This window comes from Chinchilla lanigera, unplaced genomic scaffold, assembly GCF_000276665.1.
Source record: "Chinchilla lanigera isolate Chin_1 unplaced genomic scaffold, ChiLan1.0 scaffold00095, whole genome shotgun sequence".
NCBI lineage: Eukaryota > Metazoa > Chordata > Mammalia > Rodentia > Chinchillidae > Chinchilla > Chinchilla lanigera.
The window spans coordinates 8203195-8218111 of record NW_004955496.1 but is presented as its reverse complement, the minus strand read 5'-3'; the positions used below and the strand labels follow the sequence as shown (position 1 = coordinate 8218111).

Sequence of the window (14917 nt, the reverse complement as noted above, 5' to 3'; positions counted from 1 at the left end):
CCAACCCCACAATCAGAAGCTAGGATCAGCATGAAATTCTGTGGAGTTGAAAGCATGAGAATCAGCACCCTGCCCTATTCCTACTGCAGGCTTGCTGGGATTATCCAGTACCCTGCCCTAAATCTACTGCAGGCATGCTGGGGTCATTCAGCACAGATCTGAGATTCCTCTGTATCCGTCTCTTTTGTTTACCAGTAACAGCAGACACACATCCTGTATTGGACATGACCACAAAACTGTAGACACTAGAATAAAACCACATGCTTCAAATCCTGGGGAAATCTCTTTTTTTCTTTACTTTTGGGTTTTTTTTCTTCCTTTGTAGGGAAAGATGGATGACAGGCAGGGAAAAGTAAGGGCCTTCTTGAGGTTTCTGGAAAATCCTGACTGGTAAGAGTTAAACCCCAACAGTGAGAGCAATTAAAAGAAGCTGGGAAAACTGGTGAGCAGCCCAGCTTGCCTTGAAGCCAGGGCCCAATGAGCTCTTCACCTCCAGTCAAGTACAAAGGAGACAAGGTGGGGAGGGGGCTATATGATAAAAAATTCACAGTATATAAAATATATACTCAAACGGGGACTCTCACAGAGCTATATATAAATACACATATATTTTATTATTGTTTCACCATGTTAATGTGGTAAAATGCACACATATTCCTGTATAATTCCTAACTCAGCCTTGACTGTGAGGCTCTACTCTAAAGCTCATCCGTATCACTTTGATAAAACAAAGAAGACCAAAGGAAGCTTACAAGAATTTGCATATAGGCAATAGAGGTCAGTAGCCGAATCAGGGATCTGAGCGCCTAAAGTAGCCAATAAATTTATAACAACTCTCAAAAGGGAAGACTTTCTTGCCATATAACAAATGGGCTAAGAACAAAAGTTCACAAGTACTGGCTCTGTGCTTCCTCTCTTACTCTGACAAGGTGTCTATCTCCTTATTTCTCTCCTCATTCCATTGAAGTGACTTTGTTTTTCCTTCTAAACTTGTATCTCTTAATTTTTAATTGGTATAATGTTTATGAACCCCAGATAAAATTTGCCCTTACCATATGTGATATCTTGATTGTTTTTTTTTTGTTTGTCATGAGTATGAACATTGTTTTCAGGGCTTTTTGTTACGTTTTGTTATTTCCTTCTTTCTTTCCCTCCTGTCTTCTTTACCAGTTTCATGCAGGTTGGGTAATCTTCCCTTGTCCTTCAGCCTTGCTTCTAATCACTTTCTCTTCTCTTATTTCTCTATTTTACCTTTGTATCCCTTTTAAATTTTCTCCTTTGAGGGTAAAATCACTCTATTGAGTAGATATTTACCGTGTAAAATTTTCTGATTTGTTTTAGATTTTGTTATAAAACTATAAATCTTGTAGCCATTGTTTAAGGGGACAAATTAACAGTTACAATGGATTGTCATTTTCTAGACTGTGCTTGATGCTATTATTATTACTGATTGTACTACTTTAGCCAAGGTGAAATAGTTGTTGTGATCAGCACTGTATGTCAATATTGAGATTTTTCTGGAAATCATAAACAGTACCATTGTCCAGCATTAAAGATCTGGGTGCTAGGCCAAATAGGCAGCAACTTCTCATCTCTAATAAGTTGAAGAGGCAGGATCTTGGGACAGACTTGAAAGGCAAAAGCCAGCTACACTTAGAAGTCATCTCTGAAAAGTCATCACTTCAGCAGGAGGTCTTGATACTAATAACAAAGCTACCCACCAAAAGCAATTTACAAGCACCCAATCCAAAAATGAGCATCTGAAATGCATAGATAATTCTCAGATTAAGAGTTAAAAACAGCAAATAAATATATAAAAAAAGTTCAATATCCATGGTGATGCAAGAAATGCAAATTAAGATACACTGACACTCTATCTCACTCCAGAAAAGAATGGCATCATCAAGAAATCAACAAATAACCAATGCTAGTGAGGCTGTGGGGGAAAAGGGATGCTTCTCCACTGTTGGTGGGAGTGTAAATTGGTACAACCAATATGGGAATTAAAACTTCAAACACCAAAATCTAGAGGTTCCATTTTCCCAAGTATTCCCCTTCTATGTGTCTTCCAAGAGTTAAAAGCATGATACCACAGTGATATATATATATATACAGCCATGGTCATAGCAGCACAATTTGTAATAGCTAAATCTTGGAAACAGCCCAGATGCCCATCAAGTAAAAAATCCTTACCCAATCTTTTGGTTTTTCTCCAGTACCGGGAACCAAACTCAGACCTTGCACTTGCCAGGCAGGCGCTTTGCCGCTGAGCTAAATCCCCAGCCCCCTTAGCCAATCTTATATATTAATAAAAAGAAGGAAATCAATGCTAATAGAAATGGAAAATCACAACAGACAGTACTGAAAAACAGACTAATAACTACTTTAAAACATATACTCCAATAAACTAAAGAATTCAAAGTATTGGACAGATTTCTAGATACATGTGTGAATTACCAAAATTGTACCTAGAAGATATGAAAACCCTGTGTAATTCAATAACAAACAACAAAATTGAAGTAGTAATAAAAAAACTACTAAGAAAAGCCCAGCACTTGATGGATTCACTACTGAAATGTACAAAAGCTTAGGGAAAATCTAATGTCAATATTCTGCAAAATCTTTAATGAAATTGAAAAGAAAGGAGTACTATTAAAGAGATTACTGCAAGCTAAAATTACCCTGATCCCAAAACCAGAAAGGGACCCAATTAAAAAACAGAACTATAGATACATCTCTTTAATGAACACAGACATAAAAATTCTCAACAAGATACTTGCAAACAAAATTCAACAAATCATCAAAAAGCCTTACCTTAGCTGGATGTGCTATAATCCTAGCACTTGGGGGCCTGAGGCAGGAGGACTGCTGGGAGTTTGAAGTTAGCCTGTGCTACATAGTGTGTTCAAGGCCATCCTGAACTACACAGCAAGACCCTGTCTGAAAAAAACCAAAACCCAAAGACCCAAAACCAAACTAAACCAAAACAAAACAAAATGCCATACATCATGACTGACTAGGCTTCATCACAGGCATGCAAGGATAGCTTAACATACACAAATCAATTTACCACATAATTGTTACAGAAGCCAAAAATAAAAAATTACATGATCATCTCAATGGAAACAGAAAACTTTCTGACAAAATCCAACATTTGTGCACAGTAAAAACCCTGAAGAAATAGGTATAGAAGTTCTTTATTTGAATCTGATAAAACTCATTCTTGTTACTTTTTTTTTTTTTTTTTTTTTTTTTTTTTTTTTTTTTTTCCGGTACCAGGAATTGAACTCACGACCTTGTGCTTGCCAGGCAGGTGCTTTGCCGCTGTGCTAAATCCCCAGCCCCTAAACTTCATTCTTGAAAAACAAATGGCCAACATCATATTAAAGAGGGAAAAGCTGAAAGCTTTCCCTCTAAAATCAGGAATAACAAGAATGTCCACTATCACCACTCTTGTTCAATATACTACTTGAAATACTAGCTGTAGCAATCAGGCAAAATAAAGAAACAAAAGGGATACATGTAGGCAAAGAAGAGGTCAAATTACTATTTATGGATGCCATAATCCTTTATTTAAAAACTCAAAAAAAATTCACCAAAACACTCCTAAAGAATAACCAAATTCAGCAAGTAACACAATTCAAAATCAGTACAAATGAATAGCATTCTTGTGCACCAATAATGAACTAATGGAGAAATTAGGAAAACAATACCATTTACAATAACATCAAGAAAAATTAAATAGGCTGGGCATGGTGATACATGTGCGTAATCCCAGCACTTGGGAAGCTGAGCCAGAAGGACCAGTGCAAGTTTGAGGCCAGCCTGGGCTACAAAGGGAGTTCAAACCCAGCCTGAACTGTATAGCAAGACCCTGTCTCAAAAAGAGGAGAAAAAAAGAAAGAAAAAAAAAACCAAAATTAAATACTTAGAATTAATCTAACCCAGAAAGTAAAAGACCTCTACAGTAACTATAGGTTATGTCATCTGCAGATGACACAGAAAATGGAAATATATCTCCCGTTTTTGGATAAGAAGAACCAGTATTATCAAAATGGCCAGACTTTGAAAACTGATATATTGATTTAAGGTAATCCCAATCAAAATACCAATAGTAGTCCTCAAAGAACTAGAGAAAACAATCCTAAAACTCATATGGAATCAGAAGACACTGAGAGTAGCTAAAGCAATCCTGGGTAACAAGAGCAAAGCAAAAGATATCACAATCTTGGATTTCAAGTTATAGTACATAAATACAGGGACAAAACAGACATGGTGCTGGCACAAAAACACACATGTGAATCTGTGGAGTGGAATAGAGGATGCAGAAACAATCCCAGGCATTTTCAGCCATCAGATCTTTGCCAAAAGTGGTAAAACAAAAAACAAAACCCTAGAGTTAACTTAGCCTCTTTAACACAAGATGCTAGGCAAATTGGCTACAAAAGTGGTCAAAACATACACTGGGAATAATATAGCCTTTTGAACATATGATGCTGGAAAAATTGATTATACACATACAGAACACTGAATTCAGATACATAATCTCTCTTTATGTACCAACATAGATGTCAAAATGGAGCTAAGATCTAAATGTTAAAACACAAACTATCTATGAGAAAATAACATAGGTAAAACTCTTGAAGACATAATGCATAGGCAAGCACATTCTAAACAAAACTTCATTTGCACAAGAAATAACATCAGGAATCAACAAATGCAATTATATCAAATTTAAAAGCTTCACAGGAAAGGAAACAACCACAAAGTGAAGAGAAATTCTACAGAATGGGAAGAGTTTTTTGACAGAGCACTAGAACTCAAAAATTTTACATTCCCACACAACAGAAGATCCAGTCACAAAACAGGCAACTGAAATGAATAAACACTTTTCAGAAGTACATATGGCCAAAAATACACTTCCCTGGCCGTTAGACAAATGCAAATTAAAACAACACTGAGATTCCATCTTACTCCAAAAAGAATGGATATTATTAAGACATCAAATAATAAGTGCTAGCAAGTCAGTGGGAAAAAATGGAGCCTTTTTACATTGTTGATGGGGATGCAAACTAGTACAAGCACTTTGGAAATCAGTATGAAGCATTCTCAAAAAAACTAAAAATACAAATTCCATTTGACTCAGCTATTTCTATTCTAGGTATCTTCTCCAAAGAGTTAAAGACACTGTGTTATGATGAAACATCTGTACTCCCATTTATAGCAACAGAATTAATAATAGCTAAAACACAGATGTAACCTCTGTGTCCACCAACAGATGAATGCATAAGGAAAATGCTGTTATTTATGCGCAATGGAATATTACTGCTATACAAATGGGAATACTGGAGTCCTTTGGGAAAAACAAAATCAATCCAGCTTGAGACTACTGACATAAATCACACACACAAGCTTAAATATGTCATGGTTTCTCAACCATGAGCAAGCCAAAGTACAGATAACTGAAGAACAAGATAAAAGACAGATAATAGCAAACAGGGAGGCTGATCTTTTGCAAAAGGGTAGGGGACCAAGAGATGGAGGGATGAAGGTAGGATGGGGAGAGGAAATGGATGAAAAAGATGAGTTATGTACATGTACCTAATTCCCATGATGAAAGCAATCATTATGCGATGCAAACGTGTGAATATAAAATTTTAAAATAAAAGAAAATAGGATTGAAGCTGTCTACTTTTATTTGCATATTCAAACAATCACCTATTGCACAGGCAATATTTTTCTTAAAATGCAGTGTTGGAATGATGGGGGAAAGGAGTGTTCTCAGTGTTCTCAGTGTGGCTGGAGGGAACAAGTGCAAGATCAGCTTTCTAGCAGGCAGCTTGACAACATATGTGAGAAAAACAAAACTGCTTGTGTTTTGTGAAAACCTAGACTACAGGAAAAGCAAAAACTTGTCAATGCACACAGCCTGTTCCCTCTTTTCTCATTCTACCTCTCCAGCTCTTCATTGTACACTCACAAGCAGCCACTTGTGCTAAGGTTGGCTAATCTTATCTAATTAACCAGATTGATTAAGCTTCTCTGAGTCCCATCTGATTCTCAAAGCGTCCTAGGAAAGACAGCAGGATTACTTTGATCTCTGCTTCTTAGCCAAGGTGGGTGGAGCTCTCCAGGGTAAAATTACTTGCCCAAGGTCACCAGTAAATTGGGACATGGAAGCAATAAAAGAACAAATAACTTAATTTTAAAATGAGCAGTGAGTTTCAAAATCAATCTTTCCTTCTTTCCTCCCCATCCTTTCTTCTCTCCTTCCTTTTCTTTTTCTCTTTTTTCTTTTTATTTCTTTCTTTCTTTGTTCATTCTTTCTTTCTTTCTTTCTTTCTTTCTTTCTTTCTTTCTTTTATTCTTTCTCTTTACTTTTTTGAGTTACTATGTAGTCCAGTCTAACGTTGAAATTGCTATGTACCCCAGGCTGTCCTTGAACTTGTGTTCACCTAACTCAGCCTCCCTGTGCAGGGATTAGAGATGTGCACATCACACTGGCTTGAAAAGATATTTCTTTAAACAAAACATACAAGATGCATGGTCCACAAGTGTATGAAAAGATACTGAACATGGCTAGTCATCTGCATATGAATAATCTTTAAAAATGGAGATTAAAAAGTGTCAGTGAAGATAAAGGAAATGAAACCCACATACTTACATTGTTGTGAATGTAAAACTGTTAAGTCACTTTGAAAACCAGTTTGGCAGTTCTTCAATATGTTAAACAGCTAGGGATATAGTTCAGTGGCACAATTCTGCCCTGGCAAGCATTAGGTCATGAGTTCAATTCCTGGTACCAAAAAGAAATAAAGAAAAGAAAATGTTAAATATATAGTCACAATATGGCCCAGAAATTCTACCTCTTGGCTTACATGCAAATTGAAGACATATTTTCTACACACAAAATTTGAATATGAATTTTCATGGCAGCATTACTGATAACAGCTCCAAAGTGGAAATGACCCAAACAAATCTTGATTTATAAAATGTGGTTTTTTCATTAAAAATACTGTATCGCCATAAGAAGGAATGCAGTGTTAGTACTTGTCATGGCACATGCCTATAGTCCCAGCCATTTGGGAAGCTAAGGCAGGAAGGAGCCTGACCTAAGGCAGGACCATATCTCAAAATAAAATTTAAACAGGGCTGGGGGCTCGGTTTGGTAGTGCAAGCTTGTAATCCCAGTAGTGAGGGAGGCCAAAGGAAGAAGATTACAAATTCAAGGCAATTTAGCAAGACCCTGTCTCAAAAATGAAAAGGGAAAAGGCTGAGGATGCAACTCAGTATGAGAGTATCCTGGGGTTCAATTCCCAGTACTGTCAAAAATATTTTTAAAAAGGAATGCAGTACTGACTCATGCTCTGACATGGATAAATCTTGAAAAGATTCTGCCATTAAAGAAGCCACAAAAGACCTCATATAATACTATCCCATTGATATGAAATATTTAGTCAGCAAATCTATGCAGACACAAAGTAAAGTAACAGCTTCTAAGAGGTCAGGGTTAGGATGGGTTGGAAGGTCTGATATTTCTCCCATGAAAATGCTTTGGAATTATCAAGGTGATGATGGGCGATGCACTGACTATATTAAAAATCACTGGTGTGTATTTTCAAATGGCAAATTTTATGCTAGATGAATTATCTCCCACCACAAAAAAAATCTCATTCCAAAAATAAAAAGCAATTTAGGGAATGGGCTCTAGATCCATGCTCATTTTTATCAGAAACTGAGCATCTCTTCAGCCTCCTAGTTTGTATCTTCCTTATGGTGGGGAGCTGAATCCTGCCCCTTACTTAAGGCCTTGCAATGAAGGAAGATTCCTAACCCAACCCTAGTCTCTGATGCAGAGCAGGCCACATTTCCAGTCTCCATGTTGCCAATTTCCTAGTGGAGAGGCCTGGATCATTACTGGGGAGGCACATGCTGAGTTGCTAGCATCAAGGCTCACACAACAAACAGGGACACATGAATCAGATCTGTAAAACTGGAGAGCTACTACAGGAGTGCAGCTGGCAAATCACCTTTACCCACCTCTGGCTTCTGCCTTTTGGATGGAAACTGGTATTTACAAAGTGGACTACACAACCTGGAAAACAGGAAGTGTAGGGCTTTATCTGATAAATGCAAACCACTCTGCACTTGACTCACAAACACGCAATTCATTCATTCAGCATCTGGTAGAACAGTACACAAAACACAAATTTCTCTTTTTGGAGTTCACATTGTGGTTAGGGAGACAAACTATAAACAGGATGATATCATATTATGTTCAATGTTATGCATGAAATAAATGTGCTGTAACAGACAGAGGTTGGAGGGGGCACAGAATATCTTTATTAAGGGCTGTCAGATTTTCCGAGGTAACATTTAATACAAGTCTATAGAAAGAGAAAAATTCAGGGACAGATCAAGCTAGACAGAACAGCATTTCCTAAGGCAGAGAGAGCTATGGTAACAGGCAACTGTCATGGCAATACACACTCTCCTGAATGCAAAGTCCCTAAAGACAAGGCGCACACAGCAGTGGCTACAGAGGTGCCAAGGGCAGCAGGTAGCAACACCGAGGACACTGGACTCAAGTGAACTGAGTGCACCAGGGACAACAGGAGGCCTAGGTGGGCAGAAGAGGGAGTATGAGGAAGATTCCAGGCAGGAACACTAGGGTGTCACAGGAGGTTTTACCTAGAATACTTGCTGTCCTGCCCTTCCTGGTGTCTGCTGCTGCCCTCTTCCACAAGGCTGATTGCTTCATCAACTGCACTGCCCCTGAAATCATCACAGCTCAGTGCACTGAGAGGTGCACTTTTTGTCTGCGGAATTAATGAGCCATTTTCAAAGAGCTCCTCTTTATTACCACGGTGTCTATGGGATTCTCAATCTGATTTTACTCGCATGTTTAATTGAAACCCAAACCAATTAAATATCATTTTATATTGATATTTAGGAGGGGCACAGGTTCAGTCACCTTGCCTAAACCCTCATACACGCACACACATAAACATACACAAAGAAACTTATAGTCAGGGCCTTAAATGTCCATCTTCCGATCTCCCTGAGTGACTCCACCCAACTTTGTATAATTCTGTGTCTGTCTTTGACTGAGTTGTCAGAATCCACATCTTCAGTCTTTACAAACAGTAAAAATTCTGGGCAGCCTGCCATTGGTGATCCAGACCTGAGGAAAGCAAACAGAAGGACTTTGGAGATGCCTCTCAACTCTAATGCTGCTCAGCAAGTCCCAGGTGCCCACCAGATTTTAGGACAGACATGCAAAGTTCTTCACTCTACAGAAGACAAGCTGCATGAACAGAGGGCAGGGACTTCCCCAAGTCTTTGCAGGCAAGGACCTTTCTGGAAGACAGATGGCTGGGGCAGGGCGAGAGGAAAAACTACTAACAGCACGATGAGAGCTCAGCTACCAACACAGCATGATGGGGATTCTTGAAGAAATCAGGAATCCCATCATTTGATAAGGTACACACTTACCTAAACCACGTTACATGCTATCGTTTACATCCACACAATATTTATTGCTATGTATTTGTATTGTCTCTGTTATTTGTTTTTCCAGCACTGGGGACCAATTCCAGGGCCTTGTGCATGCTAGCAAGGGAAGCACTCTACAATTGACCTACACTCTCAGCCCTGTATTTATATGGTCACTTAACAAAAAAATGAAAAGGAGAAATAAAGGGACTGCTTCACAAACTGTAATGTGTGAGATTTATTTGGATCTTGATTCAACAAGGAAGGTATAATGATGTAAAACTTTAATGTCAATTGTCAGTTTTTCATATGTAATAAGGGTTTTATTGATTTTCAAAATGACCCTTTTCTTTACAGACACATGCTGACACTGTCATCAGTGCAGGCCCAAGGTAGTGATGCTGCCTAGGAGTAACTGCTAATGCTGCTCCCAGGCACAGGGGACACATGCACAGAAACAGCCTAAAGAGGCAGCTGGAGCTCCAGAAGCATGGAGACTGGGGACCTAAAAAACCTTGGTACAGAACTGGGACTGCCACTGCCACTGAAGAGAGATGCAGGACCAGGGCAAGCCACTCAGCCTTCTGAACCTGTTTCTTTTTTTGCAAAAGGAAAGGCATCCTCCCGATGGGAGTTCACAAGATGCCACACAGACCCTTTGAAGTCCTGGTACATGGAAAGTGTTCAAGCAGTACTAGTGAAGGTCATGACTGAGAGCCAACGAGGCAACGCGGATGGGACCATACCTTGGAGCCACTGCAGGCACAGTGCTTCCACTCTTCAGGTAGCCCAGCTCTGGCCTGGATGGGAGCAGCATTGACCCCAATGTAGAGACAGAAATTTGTGACTGGGACAGAATACTGGGCATAAATAAGAATGCTTTTGGGGACTTAAACATAGAGACTTATAGAACTCTGATCAGAAATTGACGAAGTTTTTCTATGAGGGATCAGACAGAAGATTTATCCAGCTTTCCAAACTACAAGATGTGTCCCTCATTTCAACTCTGCCACTGAAACATGAAAGTGGATGTGGACCATTGGTAAAAACACATGGAATTCCAATAAAAATATATTTCCAAAACCAGGTAGCAGGCCTGATTTGGCCCATTCCTGCATCAACACTGTGGGCAAAAAATAGTGACAGTGAAAACAAGTATTAAGCTTGCAGGGAACAGGTGAAGCTGGAAACTGTCACATGTGTGGTGGTGAGGCAAGACCCAGGCAAGACCCAGGCAAGTAAGTAGGGGAACAAAAAGCACCTGAGGCAAGCCTTTGTTGCTAGGCAAGGCTGCTTCATGTGACAGCAACTTTGCCAAATTTATAAACAAACACCCCTATGGTGGTTGAGCAGTTTTCCTTTCCTCCCATCCAGAAAGGGCTCCACCTGACCTCAGCTTTTATCTCTTATCTTTATTTTTTCCATCCTCTCACCACCACCCGCAACTCCTGGGAACTTGAAAGCTGTGCAAGAAGCAGCATAAGCTAATAGAAGACAAAGAGAAAAAAAAAGAGCAGAGTGTACTAATAAATAGCTACATGACAGGCTTAAGACAAATCATAAGCATATTAAAACCATGACCCTAACTAAAAAGCAGAGATTATCACAGTGGATCAAAAAATACCCTGCAATATCTAACTCATCTGGCTACACAAAATACTTTACATATTAGTTTTATCTTAAAATTTTATTTGAAACAACTTTAGAGTTAGGCAAGTGCAATAGTATAAATTTCCTGTAAATCTTTCACCTGGCTTCTAACTGTAGCTATGACTCTCCCCAAAAAAATCCAAATTAGGATACTGATGTTTATACAATATTACTATATAAAAGAATTCATTTGGGCTTTATTTGTCTGTCCATTAATGACCCTCTTCTATTCCAGAATCCAATCTGGGACCCCACATTATCCATACTTGTCATGATTCCTAAGTCTCCTCCAGTCTCTAACTCTTCTTTGGTCTTCTATCTTTTGACAGAGTATCCCCCTTGGTCTGTCCAGATTCCTTTCATTACAACAGGGTTATACATTTTGGCAAGGACATCCTAGAGACAAAGTGCCCTCCCCCACATGCTGTGTTAGGACATATATAATGTCACTAAGCTCTACTACTGGTAATATTAGTACCGATCCATTGTTTATTGTGGTGCTTGAAAGGGTTGTAAAATACAGTTCCTATTTTCCTTTGTAATTAATAAGTATTACTGGGAACTTCTTTGAGACTACATAGGTAACTCATTTCTCTTCAAACTTCTACCCACTTTAGCATCTCTGGTGTACTGACAACTGGTGGTCAACTTGTAACACCCAGCTGAACTGAACCAGACTAGTGTTGTGCTGGTGTGGGAGGCCCACCTGAGGGTTGTTGTCAGCAGCATAAGAGGCAGAATGGGGGGAGGCTGTTGAGACCTGGTAGAAGCTGTTGGAGAAGCTGTTGGGTGCTGTTAGAAGCTGTAAGGAGCTGTTGGTTCTTGTGGAAGAGCTTGTTATGCTGGCTTTCATTGGCCAAGGAGCTCGGGACCTTGTTGTCGCTGAGTAGGGCTTCCCTTGTTTAATGAAGTACCTGTTTAAGGACCATCTCATGGCTGAGGCATGCTGTTTGTACTTAGGACCTACCACTTGGGACTGAGAACTATCTTTTTCTTGTATAGTTCTATACATCTGTTTATAGAACCTCAGTGTCTTTTTTTCTACAATGCACCCTGTTTATACAACAGTAAGTTTTGCTGATCAGCACAATGTAGCTTTATGTTCTGTATTACAGTACTGCATGTAAAAATTTATCAGTTGGAGTTTCCTTTGACAATTTCTTTGCTCCAAATATTGAAATGTACATACAATGTACAGTTCCTCATTAAGTGACCAATTCAACTAATGACCTAGCTGCAGGACCATAACTCAGTTGTTAAACAAGGAATATGTACTAGATTTGCCATAACTGTTTTTGCCGTGAATGATTTTTATTGTAGTGTTTGCTTAATATTATTTTATTCCCATGAGTCTTTCTATACTTAAATAGATGGAGAATCATGAGCCTGTAACATTCCTAAATATTTATGGACCTGAGAAGAGCTAAGAAAGACAGACAGACAGAAGGAAAGAAAGAAAGAAAGAAAGAAAGAAAGATAGAAAGAAAGCTTATAGAAATAAAATGGAAAAACACACAATTATAGAAGAAATTTCAATATTTTTTTGACCCAGGGTCTTGTTAATATAGTTTAGGCTGGCATTAAATTCACTATATATTCCTGGCTGACCTTGAACTAAAGATAATCTTTCTGCCTCAGCCTCCCAAGTGCTGGATTAAAGGCACGTGCCACCACACTTGGTTCCTTTTTTAATTTGATAGAAAAAAAATTTACGGGGCTGGGGATTTAGCTCAGCGGCAAAGCGCCTGCCTGGCAAGCGCAAGGTCGTGAGTTCGGTTCCTGGTACCGGAGAAAAACCAAAAAAAACAAAAAAAACCAAACACAGAAAAAAAAAATTTACAAGTTGCTCCTCAATAATAACAGGAAAAAAATAATTGGTTTCAAGTGCACATGGAATAATATTTTCTTTTTTATTAGTGCACACATTAATTTAATTTCACCCTCTTTTACTCCCTCCATTCTTCCTCTTCTCCAACTGTCTACTTAGAATATTTTTAAAGACAGATCTATAGCCTGAGCCACAAAATAAATGTAAATGAAATTAAGAGATTCAAATTGTAGAAAGTATTTTCCATGACAAAGGAATACGTTTAAAAACTCACAAATGAGATATCACTAAAGATTATACAGACTCTTAAAGGACAAGGGGATAAGGGAAGACTATAAATAACTTAAACCCAATAACTCAATAACTTTAATAAAGTAGTCGTATTTCCTGAAAGAAAAAAACTAACAAAGTTCACATAAGAAATTGATACACTGGAAAGCAATATACTTGTTAAATAAATTAAACGAGGCAAAACATTCCCACTAACTCCAGGCTCAAATGATTTCACTAGTGAATTTACCAAACATTTAAGGAAAAAATAAGACCAGTTTTACATAAAGTCTTACAGAATTCTTAAGAGGAGGAAAAATTTCCCAGCTCATCCTTTAAGGCTAATATTACTCTTCAGTTTTTAAAAATGACAAAAACCTGGTTGTAGAGGCACAGGCCTATAATCTCAGCACTTGGGAGGCTGAGGCAGGAAGACTGCTATGAGTTGAAGAACAGCCCAGGGTACAAAGTGATCTCAAGTCCAACATGAGCTACATAGCAATACCCTGATTTTTAAAAAAGACAGAAAGTTTCCAAAAAATTAAACTACAGACAAATACCCTCAAGAAAATAGATGCAAAAACTCTTAAAATTTTGACAAATTGAATCTAGCAATATAAAAAAGAACACATAACATTCAAGTGGGAATTATGCTGAGAATATAAGGCGGATCAGCATTTGAAAACCAATCAACTAAGTTCACCATGTTTCAAGAATCATAGTTATTTTACCAGTGTTTCTTTAGGGGTCACACTGCAGCTGAGTGGTGAGCCTGTAGTAGACCATCAAATTTCTACCTTGTAAGCTACACACAAAAACTATGCATACACTGCTTGGTGATCTAATTGCTCAACACATCTTAATACCAATTCTCCCCTATTCAAATATGTCATATATATACATATTGTGTGTATATATATACAAGTATATATACTTTCTAATCCTCTTGACCACTAACTAGTCAATCTTTACATATTTGTTAGTTTTACCCAGGAGTACTGTTTGTAGCAACGGCAAGGGCACAGGACCCTGTCAAAAACATTACGTCAGTCCTAATACTTGCTATCCTTAGAACATCTCTGAGATGAAAGTTTCTGGGATGGATAATGCTCAAGGTCCCAGCTAAAGAGTCCCCGTCTTTGATGTCACCTTCTCGATTTGGCTTAGGGTGAGCTCTTTGGCGAAAACCTGGAGGGCATCAGCTCTCTGAAAAGTCCACAACAGCATAATATGCTTGCGTTGACATCACCGTGGAGAAAAAGAACTCATAGCTACCTAGAAAGCTTTGTTGTGTTCACAGCAAAGGCACCCGCATCCTCCTCTTCCGGGGTCCTACCCTTGTCTCATGCCTGCGCCATCTGATGACGCCACTGGTCTGCGCTGCTGCGACAGCTTCCGTGCACATGCGCATCGCCTGCTTATTGAGGGCTGGAGGGGCGGGGCCGCTGCCGTTTGGAGAGATTTAGGCTCTGGGTGGCGCTAGCTGTTCACACATCTCTTATTGAGACCCAAAGAGCGGATAAGAAAGACTCTGGCGATTTAACCAAATTGATGGTTAAGTACAGAGGGGAAGTCCGGGGTGCTGAGAGAGGTTAGTAGCAGAGTCACTGCTTGTGTGAGTCGGGGCACGGGGGTGGTGATGGTGGTGAGTGGGATCATGAAATACTTTGGAAG

General features: G+C 38.9%; 1 long non-coding RNA gene across 1 annotated transcript in view; it reads right to left on the bottom strand.

Moving 5' to 3' along the window:
* LOC102027319 overlaps positions 1 to 14599 on the bottom strand; it is a 17091-nt gene extending 2492 nt beyond the window's left edge. Inside the window, exons 1-4 of the long non-coding RNA XR_001231403.1 lie at positions 14519 to 14599; positions 8692 to 9184; positions 8041 to 8095; positions 6665 to 6796 (exon numbers count right to left, since the gene is read on the bottom strand). This is a non-coding gene — a long non-coding RNA (uncharacterized LOC102027319). The remainder of the gene's footprint in view (positions 1 to 6664; positions 6797 to 8040; positions 8096 to 8691; positions 9185 to 14518) is intronic.
* Positions 14600 to 14917: the final 318 nt, after the last annotated feature.